The following is a 17,855-nucleotide window of genomic DNA, read 5'->3' as shown; positions in this document are numbered from 1 at the left end:
GGTCTCAGCTTGGGAAGGCAAGTATCCGAGGCCCCGGGGTGGGGCGTGTCACCCCGCTCAACCAGGGAGCAGCACCGCTGCCGGCGTCGCAGGCGCAGTTTCCCCAGGTCGACCCAGTTCCCCCTTCTGCTCGGGCTGAGCCCCCTCCTCCTGCTTGGCCCCCCACCTCCATCTGCGCCACACCCCAGCGCTGCGCTCCAGGCCAGGCAGAGAAGGCGCCCAGGCTGGTTTTAGGTGATTCTGGGTCTCAGGACACCACCGCTTCATCCCCAGGGAGCATAGCTAGACCCCTCCCCGGGCCTGAGTGGGGCCTGAGTTGCCGAGCACCCCTCCGCTCTGGGGATCCCAAGGCTTCGGTTGGCATTGCTGCAGGATCTTGTCCCTGAACCAGGGTCCACAATCCACCCCAACCTCTGCTGGGATCCCCGCCCTGGTCCCGCCCGCCCTGCCGACTAAATCCAATTAACCTGCAAACTCTGGCCTGGGCGGTGCCCTTGGGGACAGGTTCTCCTTTCTGGCTGCCCAGCGAGTTTGCGGCTTCTGGAGCTTTTTAACTGGGTGGGGCTTGAGTACTGTGGGGGGGGGGTCCATTTTTTATTCCCACTGTTATACCAGATTCCTGGGACACCATAGACCTCCAGGAGCCGAATCTGATGCAATCACACAGGAGTCTTTACTACAAGCTCCAGCCTGGACTCACAACCATTTCCAAGACAGCCGTCCCAGGGAGTGAGTCCTGGTTTTTTGTTCAGTGAGATTTTATGGGTTTGGGGGGAGATACTCTACATGTCACAACATCACACACAGAGAATTTCACACCATGGGAAAATCAAACAACAACTCTTAACATTGATTAGCACATTCCCTGGTGGGAACAAGTTGGGTAGGGGGGATTGGTGAGTTCAAGACATGGGGCCAAGAGGAGTTGCAAGAGTGTGCAGCGCCAAACTACATGGTTTCCTTACATTTATGGATCACTGAGACTCCTGGGGGAGGGAGGTCACCTGGCATTCCAGTTATTTTCCCTGTCTTTTGCTGATTGGTGGTTGCTAGTGGGTTGCTATGGGTTTCAGGGTCAAGGTGTAGGCCACAAACATGGTTTGGACTTTCCAGGAAGTAGCGTTGCTGAGTCAGAGACACCTGGCACTGCAGATCTCTCCTGTTTTTATAGACAAACAACTCAGCACATAGCTCGCTCAGTGCCTAGGAATGCTCTGTGGATTTTCCAAGATCAAGAGTCACCCCTCCCTTGGACAGGTCCTGCTCTGAGGTAGAGGCTATTTTTTAAAAAATGGAGTCACATCACTTTCTCCCCACCAAGAGTCTTGGGATAGCATAACCCGCCCCAGAGAATCAGTGAGTGTTCAGCTCCACCAGGCTCCGCCCTTGGAATCTGTAGGGTGCTGGACTCCAGGCTCCATGGATGCACTCAGGGCCTGGGGTATCTGCATGCTAAGCCAAAGAAACCTGAGGCCAAGTGTCTTCTTACTGGGGACCTGTGTGATGGTGCTCTCAGCATGACCCTGGTTCTTCTGCTGCGACAGATAATCTGTTTTCACTATTGCAAATCAGTTCTGTATTTTTACCAAAGAAAACTAGAGCTTCCTGTATTGCCAGGCTCCCCTAAATCCTTGGGGAGTGAGTATTGATTGAAAATGCATGCAGGAGGCTCACCCCCCTCAAGTCAGAGTTGGAATCACGAGAGGGTGCTGGAGGTGGAGAAAAGGTCTTTGTTTTAATTTGGAAATTTGAATATTCATGTTTACATAGGCTCTGGACTTACAGATGGGGTTACATCCAGAAATCCCAAATACGGTTCGTTCAGAATGCATTTCACAAATCTCACCTGGGAACATCCTAGATTAACAGCCCAGTGCATTGTATGGGTTGTTTCCACTTCATTTTTATTTACTTTTTTTAAATTTATTTGTTTTTTTGTTACTAGAGATTCAACTCAGTGTGCTAAACCACTGAGTAACATGCCCAGCCTTTTTAATATTGTACATAGAGACAAGGTTTTGCTGAGTTGCTCAGAGCCTCACTAAATTGCTGAGACTGGCCTCCAAATTGCAATCTGCCTGTCACAGCCTCCCAAGCAGTTCGGATTATAGGCCTACACCACTGCAGCAGACAAGACGATGTTTATTAAGGAGACCTTGGGTCCTCTGAGCAGAGATGTCATAGAACCTCAGAAAATAAGTATGTTGGGTGCTGCTAGGGAGACTATCAAATGTACTGAGCATGATCCTGGGTTACAAATGCTCTAGGGTCAGAGGGAGCTGCTTCCCTGTGGAGAGGTATTTAAGGGACTTTGCTTAGATAGCAGAAGGTGAGAAATTTCAAAACAGCACATAACAGAGAACATTGTTATCTAATAACAGTTAAATCATAATGCAATAAAACATAAGCTCTACATTATGATTTCCACCCTATTTTAATGCACAATGTCAATAATCATGTTGAAGTCAGCTGTAGTGGTGCACACCGATAATTCTAATGACTCAGGAGGCTGAGGAAAGTGGACTGCAACTTGGGAGTCAGGCTCAGCAACTTAGCAAGGCCTTAAACAACTTAGAGTCTGTCTCAAACTAAAATCTAAAAATGGGTATGCAGCTCAGTGCTAAAGCACCCTTGGTTCAATCCCTGGTACTACTACCTCTATTAATAATAATAATAATGATAATAATAATAATAATAATAATAATATATAATTTTGTTGAGACATTTGCAGAATTGATAGCTTGACCCTTATGGGGTAAGAACTTGGAGTCTCTGTGGGGACTTGGGCTAAAAAGCCAACAGTGTCAAGTGTGTGGTTGGGCCTGGAGGGGATTACCCAGCCCAGAGGATGCTGAAGATCTCAGAGGTGATGAGGTGGGCTGGTGCAGGGAAAAAAGCTGGCCCAATATGCTGGCTTTCTGTTCCACAAAGCATGGGATTTGGTAAGGAAGTAGGGCTCCGAGGGTTGACCAGCAGCCATTTCTCTTCTTATCCCAAGATTCACTGAATTGAAGTTGGATTTGGCCATCAGGCAAAGGTGGAGGTGGCTACAGGTGGTGACTGACGTGAGGTCATCGATAAGCAGTCAGGTTCTGTGGTCTACAAACCCCGGCCTGGCTGTTTAGTTACAGCAGTCTAGGAAGTCTAATACAGTGACACACCAGCCCTCTGACCACTGCAATGACCTGAGTATGGGAGTCCCCCCAAAATTCTTATATGGAAATCTTTACCCCAAAGGTGATGGTGTTAAGAATTAAGGGCTTTGGGGAGGGGATGGGGTCCTGAGGGTGGAGCCTTTGTTGTTTCTGAAAGCCATAAAGAGAGATTTAATGCCTTGTCACATGCCATGTCTTATTAGAATCAGATTTGTCCTGTTGGGCTTTCCTCTTCTACACCTTCAAGTCTGTGCAATTTGGAAGCACCATCTGTTTGCAGAGTGGTCTCCTCCAAGCTTGATCAGAGTCTTCTGTCTCAGCCTCTAATTGCAGGAAGTTCTGGTCTCTTTGCTGGGTGTTCAGAGTGGCCCCTGAGGGTGCATTTTATTCAGTGTGGTTTGTGCATTGTGACTTTAAGTGCTGATGTGGGGAATCACTGGTCATCATGCAAAGAATGCCTGAGGACAGAGTAAGGAGCTCTTTGGACCAAGCTCCAGCTCTTTCCACACAGTTGGTCACTGCCCTTGGTCTTCTGTGTCACACCAGCACAGGGTAAAAGGGCCATGGCAAGGCTGCAGCCATGTCTGCCACAGGTTCTGCAGGATGCCCAGCAACTGGGGAAGGGGCTCAGCAACCACTGATGCTCCTCCATGGCCTACTGTCCTCTGTCCATCACCTTGTGGAACCAGGGCTCTGAATTGGTTGTAAGTATGAGGGTCTCCCAGGGGACTCTTCAGAGAACAAACAGCAAAGGCGGGGGTTGGGGATGTGGCTCAAGCGGTAACGTGCTCGCCTGGCATGCGTGCGGCCCAGGATCCATCCTCAGCACCACATACAAACAAAGATGTTGTGTCCGCTGATAACTGAAAAATAAATATTTAAAAAATTCTCTTCTCTCTCTCTCTCTCTCTCTCTGTTTCTGTCCCTTTAAAAAAAAAAAGAGCAAATGCGGGTCAAGCTGGACCACTGGACCTCAAACCACAGCAGACCTCTCCCCCTTGGGAGGCTCAGGCGCCCTCTGGCTCAAAGATCAGGGTCAGGAAATGCATGTTCCACAGGAGAGATAAGGATCATAGAGGGATGACTTAGGACAACAGCGGGAGTCAGCCACATGTCATCAGGAAGTGAACAGAACTAGGGGCGGTGGCCCATGTGTGGGTGTTCTTCTACAGAGCAGAGAGAATGTGGCCTCCAATTAGATCCCACAGAGACACATTTCACTACAATGAGACCTGAGAGTGTGACATCCAGAGAGCAGCTACTGCCTGATGATCTACACCTCAGAAAGGAAAAGCCACCCATCAGGATGGACCCTAGCCTGGAATGATGTCTGTCTGAGAAGCCTGCTCTGCCCTGGAGCCCCTCCACATAAAAGGCACAGCCAATCAGATCCCAGCCCTGTCTGGCTCCTGGTCGACCCCGAGTCCTTTAGCTCACATCTTCTTCCTTCACTATTCTCTTTCTAGAGAAACACAGCTTATTGTATAAAGATTCTTAGAGATCAAAATTAGTTTAAAATTTTCTTTCACTCCAGTCAAAATGGCAACTTTTAAAAACACAAAACACATTATGTGCTGGCAAGGATCTGGGGAAAATGAGACACTCATATATTGCTGGAGGGAGAGCAGGTTGGTGCAACCAATATGGATAACTCTATGGAGATTCCTTGTCAAACTGGGAATGGAGACACCATTTGACCCAGCTAAACCCACTCCTGGGTTTATGCACAAGAGATTTTAAAACATTATATTAGAGTGACACAGCCCTATCAATGTTTATAGCAGCAAAATTTATAAGAGCTAATTTGTGAAACCAGGCTAGATGCTCTTCAATAGATGAGTGGATTAAGAAACTGTGGTATATATACACAATGGAATATTATTCACCATAAAAAGAGAATAAAATTAGGACATTTGCAGATAGATGGGTGCAGATGGAGAATATTAGGCTAAATGAAGTAAGCCAATTTCCCAAAAAAACAAAAGTCAGATTTTTTTTTTTTATTATATAAGGATGCTGATCCACAATGGGGATTCCCGGTGGAGAGCATGGGAGGAATGGCAGAACATTAGATAGGGCAAAGGGGATACATGGAAAGGGAGGGGTATGGGGGTATGAAAGATGGTGAAATGAGATGGGCATCATTACCCTAAGGACATGTATAAAGACACAAATGGTGTGACACTACTTTATGTACAACCAGAGTCATAAAAAATTGTACTCTATGTGTACTAGGAACTGAAATACATTCTGCTGTGATATATAACAAAGCAGAATGAATAAATAATTTTTTAAAATGTCCTGGGAACTTAAACTTGGAGGCTTTAAAAATATTTATTTTAGGCTCTGTGTAAATGACATTCTAGTTAGCTTCAATATTCTGTTTTGAAAATTCCCTGATCCTTCCAGTATATTGGTGAGAACCTGAAATCCACAGTACCTCTGGTCCTTTTGCCTCTCAACAATCTCATGAAAAAATTGTCTTTCCTTGCATGTTATGAATAGTAAAATATCTTGACAACCTTGCCATGGTCTCAGAACTCCTTTAATGTTGTCATGCCTGATTTCAGATGGTAAACACTTTGAACTGATTCCATTAATACTTTATTTCCTCTGTTTTCTACTAATATTATTGTTCAGTGTTCGATCACCTTTATCAGTTTTTCTTCTATTTTCACTTTTTTTCTGATTGTAGTTTGTGTTTTTGAATATTTCCTCACTGTGATGATTTAGCCCTTCTGTTTGGATTATAGGTTTCTTTGTCTACTACAGAGATACAAATGGGCAGAGTACCTTTGGAAATGCTGGTATTCCAGGTGACAGTCACATCCTGGATGGATAACTCAGGGTCAATGAGGTTGGAGTTTTTAGAAAAAGAGCTTAGGTAAAGCCCCTTCCCAATTAGCCACAGCAAAAAGGGGTGGTCTAATGACCAGGGCCCAATTTACCTGGGCCATGGCACTCTTGAAGGTTAGAGCTCTGCATAAAAGTAGAAAAAAGACTTGCCCAGGAGAATTAGAACCACGACCCCAGCTTTCTCCAATATTGTTGGCCTGGTGAATTAGTCCTTTTATATCCGCCCATGTGATCCTGTGACAGTTCTCTTTCTGGGGTCCTCATGCCCTTTTGCATTTTTGCTTCCTCTCTTCTTATATTGTGCAGCAGGCCATCATGTTGGTAAGCATCTAGGGTCAGACATGCCAGGCTGGGGCCCAGATTTGCTGTGGATTTTTTTCTGGGAAGACACAAGAAAACCCCCTATCTAACTTCATGAGGAGTGGTGAAGGCTCCTACCACTGATTGGTAAAGGAGTCTTTATATTGTACTAAGTGTTAATGAGAAAGCCCAATCAAGGGGCCAATGTTTGAAGCTAGGTGTGCATTCATCACCTTTAGGCACTCTTAATAAATTCAGAGTAAAGAGGATAGTCTTAAGAATACCATGGGGAGATGGTGAGGAGGTGCTGTCTCCCTCCTTTTGTTTTCAAATGGCAACCTTCAGCTCTTTGTGGACTCTTTTCACTATTCCTTGCTGCTGAGGGCTGTAAGGAATACTAGTGGTATGTTTAATATTCCACTCTGCACAGAAATCCTTAAAGGTCTTACTGGTAAATGCGAGCCATTGTCTGGTTTTATTTGGGAAGGTCTTCTCTTGGGTGTAAAACAGTGCAAGAGGTGAGAACAGACTTGTGAGAAGCTGGTTTTCTCTCTCGTTCCTGAACACTTCTCTGTGAGGATCTTTGAATGCTGTTTATGAGTTTGTATTTAAATTTACATCCAAGAGTATAACTTAGAGGTGAAAAATTTGCCTCATAGGTGCACATCTGTGGTTTGGATACTCAATACTGCCAAATATCAATATGTGTGTGCGTGTTGCTTCTTTTGGAAGTTTAAAAACCTGGAAGATATAAATTTCATTTATAGTAAGAATTACATGTTATTAGAACATAAATTACTTTTGGAGAATTGTGAATTTTGCATAATAAAATTTTTATTTTTCAATGATTCATCAGAAATTTATACCAAACCTTTTCCAGTTAGAAATATTCTAGAACACCTTGGTAAAATAATCTATTTTTTCTCAAATTAAATATTTTTAAGATCATCTTGTAATATGTGCTAAGTGTGACTGAAAATCTTAGTGTATAAGTGTTCACTTTCCCTCACTCATTTCAGTAAAAGTATGGGAAGTGGCATGTAGAATGTAAAGCATCATTTGATATACAGTGTGGATACGCAAGGAGCAGTGGCTATGCGGAATGTTACTGGATTGTGTGATGAGCATGGGAAGGATGGTAGTAGGCCCTCCGTGTATCTAATGTGGCTCATCAGACTGAACCCTGGCCTGTCCGTATTATATCATACCTGCCCTCACCCTTGACCTCTGCTGGCAACTCTGAGTCCTCCTTGATGTTCATTCACTTAGCATTCAGCCTTCACAAAAAAGCATTAGTTTGAAATGTGACATCAAAAATGAAGAGTTCAATATTTCTAATGAGTTCTCTGCTGAATTCTGTAATGATTTCTCTAAATTGAAAGAAAGATAATTGATAATGGTTAAATTATACAATGTGGGGAAGAAAACACAAAACGTACTGCTATTGATTAGATCCATTACTCAACTAAATTTCTTTTCGTGTTTTGGATGTACATAAATAATAAATTAACAATATTAGAAGACAAATTGATTATATTGAAATTGTTATGCTGAATGCCAATCCAGGTAGACAATTTCCAATCTTGTTTCAGCAAGAGCAAGAAAAAAAAATCTCCTCTATCATAGTACATTAGCAGAAAATACACACATTTATATGTAGTGGACAATACACAATTAAAGTCTTATTTCAAATTACACATGTTTATAAGACAATTTTGTACAGACCTGAAAAGTGTATTTATATTCTAGATTGTTTTTGTCTCTACATTCTTGGTGTGAAGTAATATTTTCAGTTACTATGCATTGTTGAATGGACTTGTAGCTAAGTCCCGGGGAAAGGGGCAGAAAGCTTATCTACATTACACACACCAAACCCTCTTGGTCCATCTGCTCAGGGCCCCAACCCCTCTTTGTTCCTAAGGTTGTAGAAGATGGAGTTGAGCATTGGGGTGAGGTGGTAGAAAAGACAGCCAGAACCTTGTCCTCTGCTGAAGACCAGAGGGATCTTGGCTGTGGGTAAGTGTAAGCAAAGGGTGCCTAGTGAAGTGGGGTGCTGCAGGTGGAGTAGGCCTTTTGCTCGACCCTGAGGGCATACAACACAGAGCAAGAAAGACTTGACCACAAGAAATGATTCCAGTTAATGCAAACATAAGGTAAAGGTGATGCTCACAAACACTGTGATCTCCTGGACCCAGATGTTCATACAAACAAGGGCCAAAATGCTGGAGACATAGCAGAAAAAAATGATTGGTGGCCCTAAATCAGCACTAAACGATAGATATGGAGTGTATATGTGATGGGAGCACAGGAGTGGATAAAGCCCTTTTTAAAGAACTATTATCACAGGGCACCATGGCACATGCCTGTAATCCCTAAAGAGGCTGAGACAGCAGTATCACAAGTTCACAGCCAGCCTTGGCAAAAGTGAGGCACTTAGAAACTCAGTGAGACTCTGTCTCTCACTAAAATATAAAATTGGGCTGGGGATATGGCTCAGTGGACAAGTGCCCCTGAATTCAATCCCCAGTACCAAAACAAACAAATGAACAAATAACACAGATATAAGGGATAGTGTATCTCTACTTATTAAACAAAGAAAGGAGAAACTCTGAATTTCACATTCACTGAACAGGAAAGCAAACGCCATCTTAGGGGCATGTGTGGAAATGTAACTTACATCAATGATGGACAGCCAACTAAGCAGGGAATAGAGGAACGTGTGGAGGAGGACATCCAGGAGGGTGAGAAGGATCATGCATAGGTTGTCAATTAGAGCCATTAGGAAGATGAGAGCAATGCAAATGAAGAGGAAAGACTAAATCCATTTTTATATTTTTATTATTTGGTACTGGGGATTAAGTCCGGGGGTGCAAAACCACTGAGCAATATTGGCAGACCTTTTAATTTTTATTTTGACACTGGGTCTTGCTATGTTGCTTAAGGCCTCACTAAGGTGATGAGCAAAACTTTGTCATCCTCCTCCCTCAGCCTCCTGGTCCACTGGAGTTCTAAGTGTGTGACACTGTGCCCAACAAGACTAACTCTCTATGATGGAAACAATTCCAACAAGATAAAATCAATGGACACTTCATCATAATTTGCCACAGAGCTTTATTAGGGTTCACCTTGGTATGAGAAACAAGAATCAGTGTGTTGAGTAATGATTATTAAGTCAATTTGGAAAATTTCTTTCTGCAATCAGGATGTATGTTATTCATTAAATATGTGCATCTTAAATTAAGTACCAGGGTTTTTTTGTATTTGTCAAAAAGAAATCTCATGTTCTTCTTTAAAAATTAATATTTTCTGAGACTAATTATGACCAAAATGTTTTCTAAGAAACTTGGAAATTTAGTGAACCATAACATTTGTTACAACTTCAGTAGGATATGAATGTCTTGTATCCACTAATGTATTTACAAATTAGTATAAGTAATTATTTTTCCAGGATATAGGCATAGAAAATTCATTTAAATTCATCCAATAGAGGTCCATATTACAAAATGTTTTAAAATCATCACAACATCATTTCTTTCTTCTATATTTATTTTTAAGGCTTACTTCAAAAATTTCTTTGTTTTATTATGTAATGTAAGAAAATGTTTTTATCTTCTTTAATATTCTTTGTACAACATTCCCAGGTGTGGCATATCTTAAGTCAGGAAACATCATTTTTTCTCTGTTCTAAAATTCACAGTGAATTCTTATTGCCAAGACCTCACATACAAAGTCACAGAAATTCATACTCTGAATTTTCACTGTTCACTTCCACCCAGTCTCTTTTTGGTTTTCATCCAATCTCCAGAGTTCAGTAAAATGTCATTTCCATATCTGACATCTATGCCTATGTTCACTGCAGCTTCCCAGCTGTGCTGAAGCTCTTCACAAATAGCATTTGTGGTATGTCTCTGTGCTTCTGGGATGCTTATGCACCAAACCCATAGCTTTATGAACTCTTCAAAAATGAATTTGAACACAACGTCTGTCATTTGGATCTTGTGAAAGTGGAAGGAGGAGCTGTCATCCTGACAATATGCAGATCACAAGAGGATAGAAGATTCCAGTCTTGATGAAGTTCATCATTGGACAATTTTGAGAAGTACCACCAATAATTCTGTGCTTTTTAGGCTTATATATTATATTAGAGCCAAAGTTCACTAGACTTGAGGAAAGCTCACATCATGAAACATTAAGATCCACACAAGTGGGATTATGTGTGCACATATGAAGGAGAAAGACCAACTAGAAAATGAACAAAGAACTTGAAGACTAAATTTCTCCAAAGAGGATATCCAAATGGATAATAAACACATTAAAACATGTCCTGCACCTGTACTCATCAGTGAAATGAGGATCAAATTCACAATGAGAAACCATTTCACATCCACAAGAAAAAAATTTATTCAAAAATAAATGACAAAATGTGTGTAGAACGTGAAACTTTGCTGGGTTTTTTGGAAATTTGAAATAGTGATGCCAATGTGTTAAGCAATACAGTGATTCCTCAAAACAATAATCCTTGACTTAATAAATAATCCAGTATTTTCACCAGTGGGGTGCGTACACACATACACACACACACACACACACACACAAATAGTAATAATAAATAAATAAAGGTAAAACAGCTATCTGTGTGCCACATCCATTCTGAGGTGAATGACAAAATGTGATAGATATACACAATGATAAACTGTGGAGACAAAAATGTACACAGAGACATAGGCCACAATAACAATGAACATTGAAGAGATTATACTTCATGATAGAAGCCAATCATGAACTAGCGACAGGAATTGGAGTGAAAGTTGCCTGGGACTAAGGGAAAGGGAGAGAGTGTTTCATGAGTTTTACTTTGGACAGATTAAAAACCTCTGAAGATGCATGGCAGGGATGGTCATACATCAATGTGAATGCTCTTAATAGGACAAAATTATGCACTTAAAAATGGTTGAAAAATTTCACTATATATATCTTTACCTTAATGTAAAGCCAAAACTTTTAAATGAACTTCAGTTATTTCAAATTTGGATGGACAATTGTATTGTAAAATAATTTAGGTAAAATTCTGAGTATTTATGAAGCAATTGATATTTAATGATCGCATGAAGTTTGACAATTAGTAAAAGAAAAAAATTGAGAAAAGTAAATTATTTTTTAAATGTAATTTCAAATCAACATGAAAAAAGATCAGATTGATAACCTCATGTATCATGATGTTTCAGTAACTTAGTTATTAGCAAGTAAAAACACACTATTTACAACCAAATAATACTACAATAATATCTATCATGTTTAATTTTCTGTAGGACTGTCAATGACTCACCTACCATGAGATGGACATAATTATTCTGATTTAAAATTTTGGAAAAAGAGAGGGAAGAGAGATAATGAATGACTCATAAATCAGATATGTTTTCTTGGGTGTCAAAAAAGCCACCACAGCATCTGCTTTATTACCTGTGTTCCAGTCTTCTAATATTGTAACACCTATCTATAATGTTATATTAATAAAACAGAGTCTGCACCTCACAAGGAAGCAGCCTTAACTATCATGAGTTTGTTTCAATAATGGGAGGATATTTTTACTTATGTAAAATTACATCAAATTGAGATCAATGGTCCACTTTCATTTTTATCCATTGAAGCAGTTGAAAGTACCTTTTCAGAAGCCCATGTCACAATGTTTTCACTTGCTTTGCTTTTCTTATACTCCCTCCAAATCATGCAGTCTCAATCCCAGCAGCACTTACAATATCAAGAAATGTGCTCTCCCAGAAAAAAAAAAAAAATTCTGTCCCAACCCCTTTTCCCATGTGGTCAACTCACTTTTTGCTGAATGAATTTGTGTTTACCTCAGACTACAAGTAAAAACAAATTAGAAATCACAGCCAGTCAAAATTCACACAAACAGTTCTCCCTGGGGGCATGTTCCATGGAGCATAATACATCCATGGTGCCCTGCAGAGTCTTCCCTAGGGTGGGAACAGGACAGGTCAATGGAGGTCCTTAAATCACAATATCACAGCAGATCAGAACCCAGGTATTCTGCTGGAGGCCGTCTCTCCCCCTGGCAGGATACCCAGGGTACAGGCAGAGTATACCAGGTTTCCACAGGACAGGGGTAATTGTTCACCCTGTGGCACAGACCAGGTTGACCCTGGGGCCCACTGGACCAAGACTGCACAGCAGGAGGAGATGCCAAACCTGTGGCATACACCATGATGACCTGCGCAGAGAGGGGTCTGGAAGGAGCCCATGAGGCTAAGAGGGGGTATGTTTCCTGGTGCCCACCAAGGCCATCAGGAAAGAGGAATGTGAGTGTGGAATACGGAGGTGACTCTGAGCTCAGGCAGTGCAGGGAAGAAGGCGACAGTGAAGAGCAGAACCAGGCACGACTGGGTGGTCATGGCCCAGGATGTTCATCAGACCCAGGAGTAAATGGGCATCCATGCAAGTGCCTCCTGCTCCACAGTCATTAATAGACCCCAGGACCAGCAGTGTCCAGGCCTCTTGGGCACAATGACCCCAGCAGAGCACAGCAAGGACACCCAGAAGTTTATATAAACATGCAAACCCCTTGCAGTACAGGGCAAGCACTGGAAAGCTGGGTCCTGGAAATTTACTGGCTGTAGGGTCAAGAGGTGTATTGCCTTCATGAAGGCTGACCACCTCCAGGGTGCTATACCCACTGTGGACTTCAAATGGGTCATGACTGATGGTAAGAAAGCTCTAAAGTGTCTGGGAGCCTTGAAACTAGTGCTCCTGAATCCCATCAGAGACCCTGCAGTTAATATTAAAAGAAAAATTCCTGGCTACCATGTGAAATTTTTTGCCAGTTGAGGCTCTATTAGTGATGAGGGGCAGATGAGGCTGGATGCCTGGGGACGATTCAGGGAGCAGACTCATTGACAGCAGGGCTCAGAAGGGCATCACCTAAAATTTTCTGTACCTTGATGTTGGAATTTCATCATCTTTACACCCAGGGAGGGGGGTGGAGGTTTATTTATTTATTTTTATTTTTTTTGTAGGAGTCTACATAAATTTTTTTGTTGGTTGTTCAAAAAAGTGAATTTTTAATCATTTTTGAGATTATTCACCTGTCTTCCAAGCTTTACTAGAAGAGAAGAAGTAACATCATTCCATCTTCATTCTAACGCATATTGAGTTCTTTGCAAAACTTTTTTCTGATATTTGTTTTAAAGAAAATGATGGTGAGGGTCTCTGGAGAAGCTTACTTAAGATTCTTACGTGCAGAAGGGGGCACCAATACATTAGGACATTCAACTGGGGCCCTCTTTACCTAGTTTTGATCACATGCTGTGTATGAAGAAAATCATCACACGATGGTTCCAGGGCTACTGAGGTTCCCTGAACACAGAGAGAAGTCCAGCCTGGGTTTTCCGGCATATTCCACCTAAGTATTAATCATGGTGATAAAAGCTAAATTGGATGTCAGTGGTTAAAATTCCCTGCTGTACAAGATGTTTAAGAAGAAAGGGACCAGATGAAAACATGGAGGAAAACCTGCAGCACTGCATCTACTGACGTGGTCATCAGTGGGGTCCACACACACAGCAGCAGCAAACTCTCCACCTGAGCTAGGGGAGTGCTCACTGATAGAGCACCTGTCTAGCAGGCACAAGGCAAGATTGGGTCCCTGGCACCAGGGAATGAGAAGAAACAGAAAGCAACTCAATTAAGTACAGGGCAAAGTATATTTTGAGAAGATGCCTCTCCAAACAATACATACAAATTACAACTTTTATAATGCCCTTTAATGTGCCTACATACAACACAACACATGAGACTTAGAAGAAATACGAGTGACAGAGTGGTGGTCCCAGAGTCATCAACAGGACAATAAGGCACCAAGGAAAAGGAAGAGGCCAGTAGCAGGGCACAAAAGGACACATCTCTATGGTCCCAGCTGCTAGGAGGCTGAGGCAGGGTGACCACAAGTTTGAGGCCAGCGTCACCCCATCTCAAAAAATAACAATAAAAGGGCTAGGGGGAAGCTCAGTGGTGGAGCACTCCTGGGTGAAATCTGAAGGAAAGAAGGGAGCAAAGGAGAAAAAAAAGAGATGTTTAGCCAATCTGCACAGAATGCTGGAGTGCACAGGCCTCAACTCACATACACAATGTGTAAGCAAACTTTAGAAAGACACAAAAGAATAAGTTGACAAGTCATGATGTAATAATTGATTTTTGAGAAAAAAAATAATGGGCAGCAATGTTGTGAGAAAAGTCAAAGAAATCAATAGTTGCATTACACAGAGAGGATGAAAGAACTGCACTAGGGAGAATATGTAGAGAAAAGGTTGACTTGATCCTGCACATGCGTGTGCACGTGGGTATGAGGGTGCATGTGTGGGTGGCACAACTCAACCCTCTCAGGTGTTTGCTTTTGTAGTTTCACTTGGTGCTCTAGATAACACTCACATGAGCACCAGGGCACGTTCCATAGTCTCTGTGACTGCAAAGTTGATTATCTGGTGTCTGGTGCACAGAGGGTACAAAAAAATGTTTGTTAAGAAAATTATGTAATACTCATATTGATTACTTACATTTCATTTTATCATAAGATCTTAATACAAACGAATAGTTTTTTCCCTGAAATATTAAAACAATTCTCCCACCCTCTTTTCAACAAAAATTATCTAAAATAAAATTTTTCAAAATGGACTTCAGTTTAGTCCATCTGGAAACATAAAAATTTGGGGTATAAGCTGTGAATTAATGTCTTTCTGATGCTCAGAATCATTCTAGAATCTTAGAGCTTTAAGGGCATTAGTATACATAAACACAGTAAAAAGGAATTCCTGCCTCTGAATCAATTAAGACTTGGAAACTCTGCAAAAACCAGGCATATACTGATTTACATCAAAGTTTCAAGAAACATCCAGGAGCCAGGCATGATAGCGCATCTGTAATCCCAGTGGCTATAGAATGAGAATCACAAGTTCAAACCCAGCCTCACCAACATACTGAGGCCCTTGGAAAGAATTTTAAAAATACTTCAATCAAAATTTTTTTTAAAAAGAAAGAAATAAATAAAAAAAGGTAGAGATGGGATCAGGGCTTATGCATTTCAGATATGATGGTGGTGGTGGTGGTGATAATGATGATGATAATTATAATAGTAATGTTTATTTTTTTTGCCCTCAATTCTATGACCCTGGTAATTATATTTAAAACTTCTCACATTTTTTAATTTTTTCACAACATATATAAGAGTCATAAGATATATGAGGAGACAGAAAATATCATATTATCCATAAACCTGGAAAAAGTTATTTTTAATTATGAGACCAGAGTCATAAAATATCATTTGTTTGCTAAGGTCTTTAGTGGAAAAAAATGGGCAATATGAGAGAAATTGGACTCAAGGGAAGAAGAGAGATGAAAACTCTAAAAAAAAAAAAAAATTAAACACTGCAAATACAGGTTAATACATTTTAACTACAAATCTTGTGTAGTATTCTATAACATACTTCTATGTACAAAATCATACTACACACTAGATTTTGCGTGCGCGCACACACACACACACACACACACACAGTAAATATAAGATTATGTCATCATATGGGAGAGTTAACTACAGATCAACAAATAGAGAGAAAAATTAAATCTAACAAGAAGAGATATTTAACTGGGAGAAACACGTTGCTTTCACATCTTCATGCTGACACAATTCCTACATCCAATCCAGGGTGCATTCTCCTTACCTCTGAATAGAAAGAAATGAAGGCACACACCCTTTTTTCACGCCTACACTGGTTTTCTCAGAAAAAGAGGATTCTTGCTGAAGGGGTTCCATGACTGTAATTCCACTGAAAAAGCAGGCTGAGGCAGGGGATCACAAGTTCAAAGTCAACCTCAGCAACCTAGTGAGGACCTAAGCAATTCAGTGAGACCATGTCTAAATATTTGAAAAAAAAATAAAAAGAACTAGGAGATGGCTCAGTGGTTAAGTGTCTCTGGGTTGAATCCCTGGTACCAAAAAAAAAAGTAAAAGAAATTAAAATAAAATTTCTCCAGTCTATGTAAGTCTAAATGGATCTGAAACAACTGAAAGTCTCACCACATTTTTATATACAAGGCTTTTCTCCAGAGTGAGTTCTTCCATGATATTCAAAAAGAACATGGAAAAGTGAAAGTGTCATCACATTGTTTAAAGAACAGAAGGGTTTTCCCCGATGTGAATCCCTTTATGTCTTTGAAGGAAACCATGAAAGCTGCATACTGCCCCACATGGCTTTTCCACAGGATTTTCTAAAGTATGAGTCCTTTCATACAAGTGAACAAAACGGAAACACTTGAACACTTACTTGCATTGATTTATTCATTTTGGCATGAATCTTTCAAGAAGAGTCTTCCCAGACCTTATAAAAAACTGGGAAAATTAGAAGACTTCCCACATTAATCACATTCTCAGGGCTTCTCTCTGTATTGTCATATATGAGAAGGAAAGCAGGGCTGGGATGGGAAGCTGACAGAATGTACCCACTCTTCCTCATTCTGAGGGTTTGTTTTCCAGTGTGAGTGAAATGACTTGGAAGGCAACAGGAAAAATGGAATGATTTTCCAAATTCTTCACATTTGATGCTTTATTCAGTTGGATCTAGTAGCGTTTGCCTTTAATCCCAGAGACTCGGGTTCGGAGGCAGAAGGATCACAAATGTGAAGGCAAACTCAGCCCCTAAGCAAGGCCCTAAGGAACTCTGCAAGTCCCTATCTCAAAATACAAAGGAAAAACGTTGTGGCTCAGTGATAGATGACCCCCAAACTAAATCCCCAGTACTATGTATAGGTAGGTAGGTAGGTAAGTAGGTAGGCAGGTAGGTAGGTAGGTAGATAGATAGATAGATACATTTGGACATGTGAGCACTTTCTTCTCTTTGAATTTGACAAGAAATATTGATTTACCACATATCACATTCGAAGAATTTTTCTACAGAAAACTTACTACATGTTAAAGAGTGAAACATTATTAATGGAAGACTTTGCCAATTGTTTTCCTGAGTACGATTTCTTTGCACTATGGGTTCCTTCATGTAAGTGAAGCTGAGCAGATGTAACAAAGGCTTTTCCACATTGTTTACAACCATAGAGCTTCTCTCCAATATGTGTTCTTCCATGTCTTTGAAGGACACTGGAACTAGCAAAGGCTTTGCCACATTGCTCACACTCATAGGGCTTTCCTTCAGTATGAGTTTTTTCAAGTTTGGGAAGGTAACTGGAACTAGCAAAGAAATTGCCACACTGCTTACATTCACAGGGCTTCTCCCCACGTATGTGTTCTTTTATGTTTGTGAAGGTTACTGGATGTAGCAAAGGCTTTGCCACACTGCTTACATGCATAAGGCCTCTCTCCAGTATGAATTCTTTTATGTAAGTGAAGGTCAAAGGAACGAGTGAAGGCTTTGCAACACTGCTTACATGCATAAGGCTTCACCCCAGTATGAATTCTTTTATGTGAGTGAAGGCCAGAGAAATGAGTGAAGGCTTTTCCACACTGCTTACACTCATAGGGCTTCT

General features: G+C 41.1%; 1 pseudogene; it reads right to left on the bottom strand.

Moving 5' to 3' along the window:
* LOC107160203 overlaps positions 1 to 17,855 on the bottom strand; it is a 197,475-nt pseudogene that overhangs the window by 94,354 nt on the left and 85,266 nt on the right.

Source organism: Marmota marmota, unplaced genomic scaffold (assembly GCF_001458135.2).
Source record: "Marmota marmota marmota unplaced genomic scaffold, marMar, whole genome shotgun sequence".
NCBI lineage: Eukaryota > Metazoa > Chordata > Mammalia > Rodentia > Sciuridae > Marmota > Marmota marmota.
The sequence above is the reverse complement of the archived record's forward strand: the minus strand, read 5'-3'. Positions and strand labels throughout refer to the sequence as shown.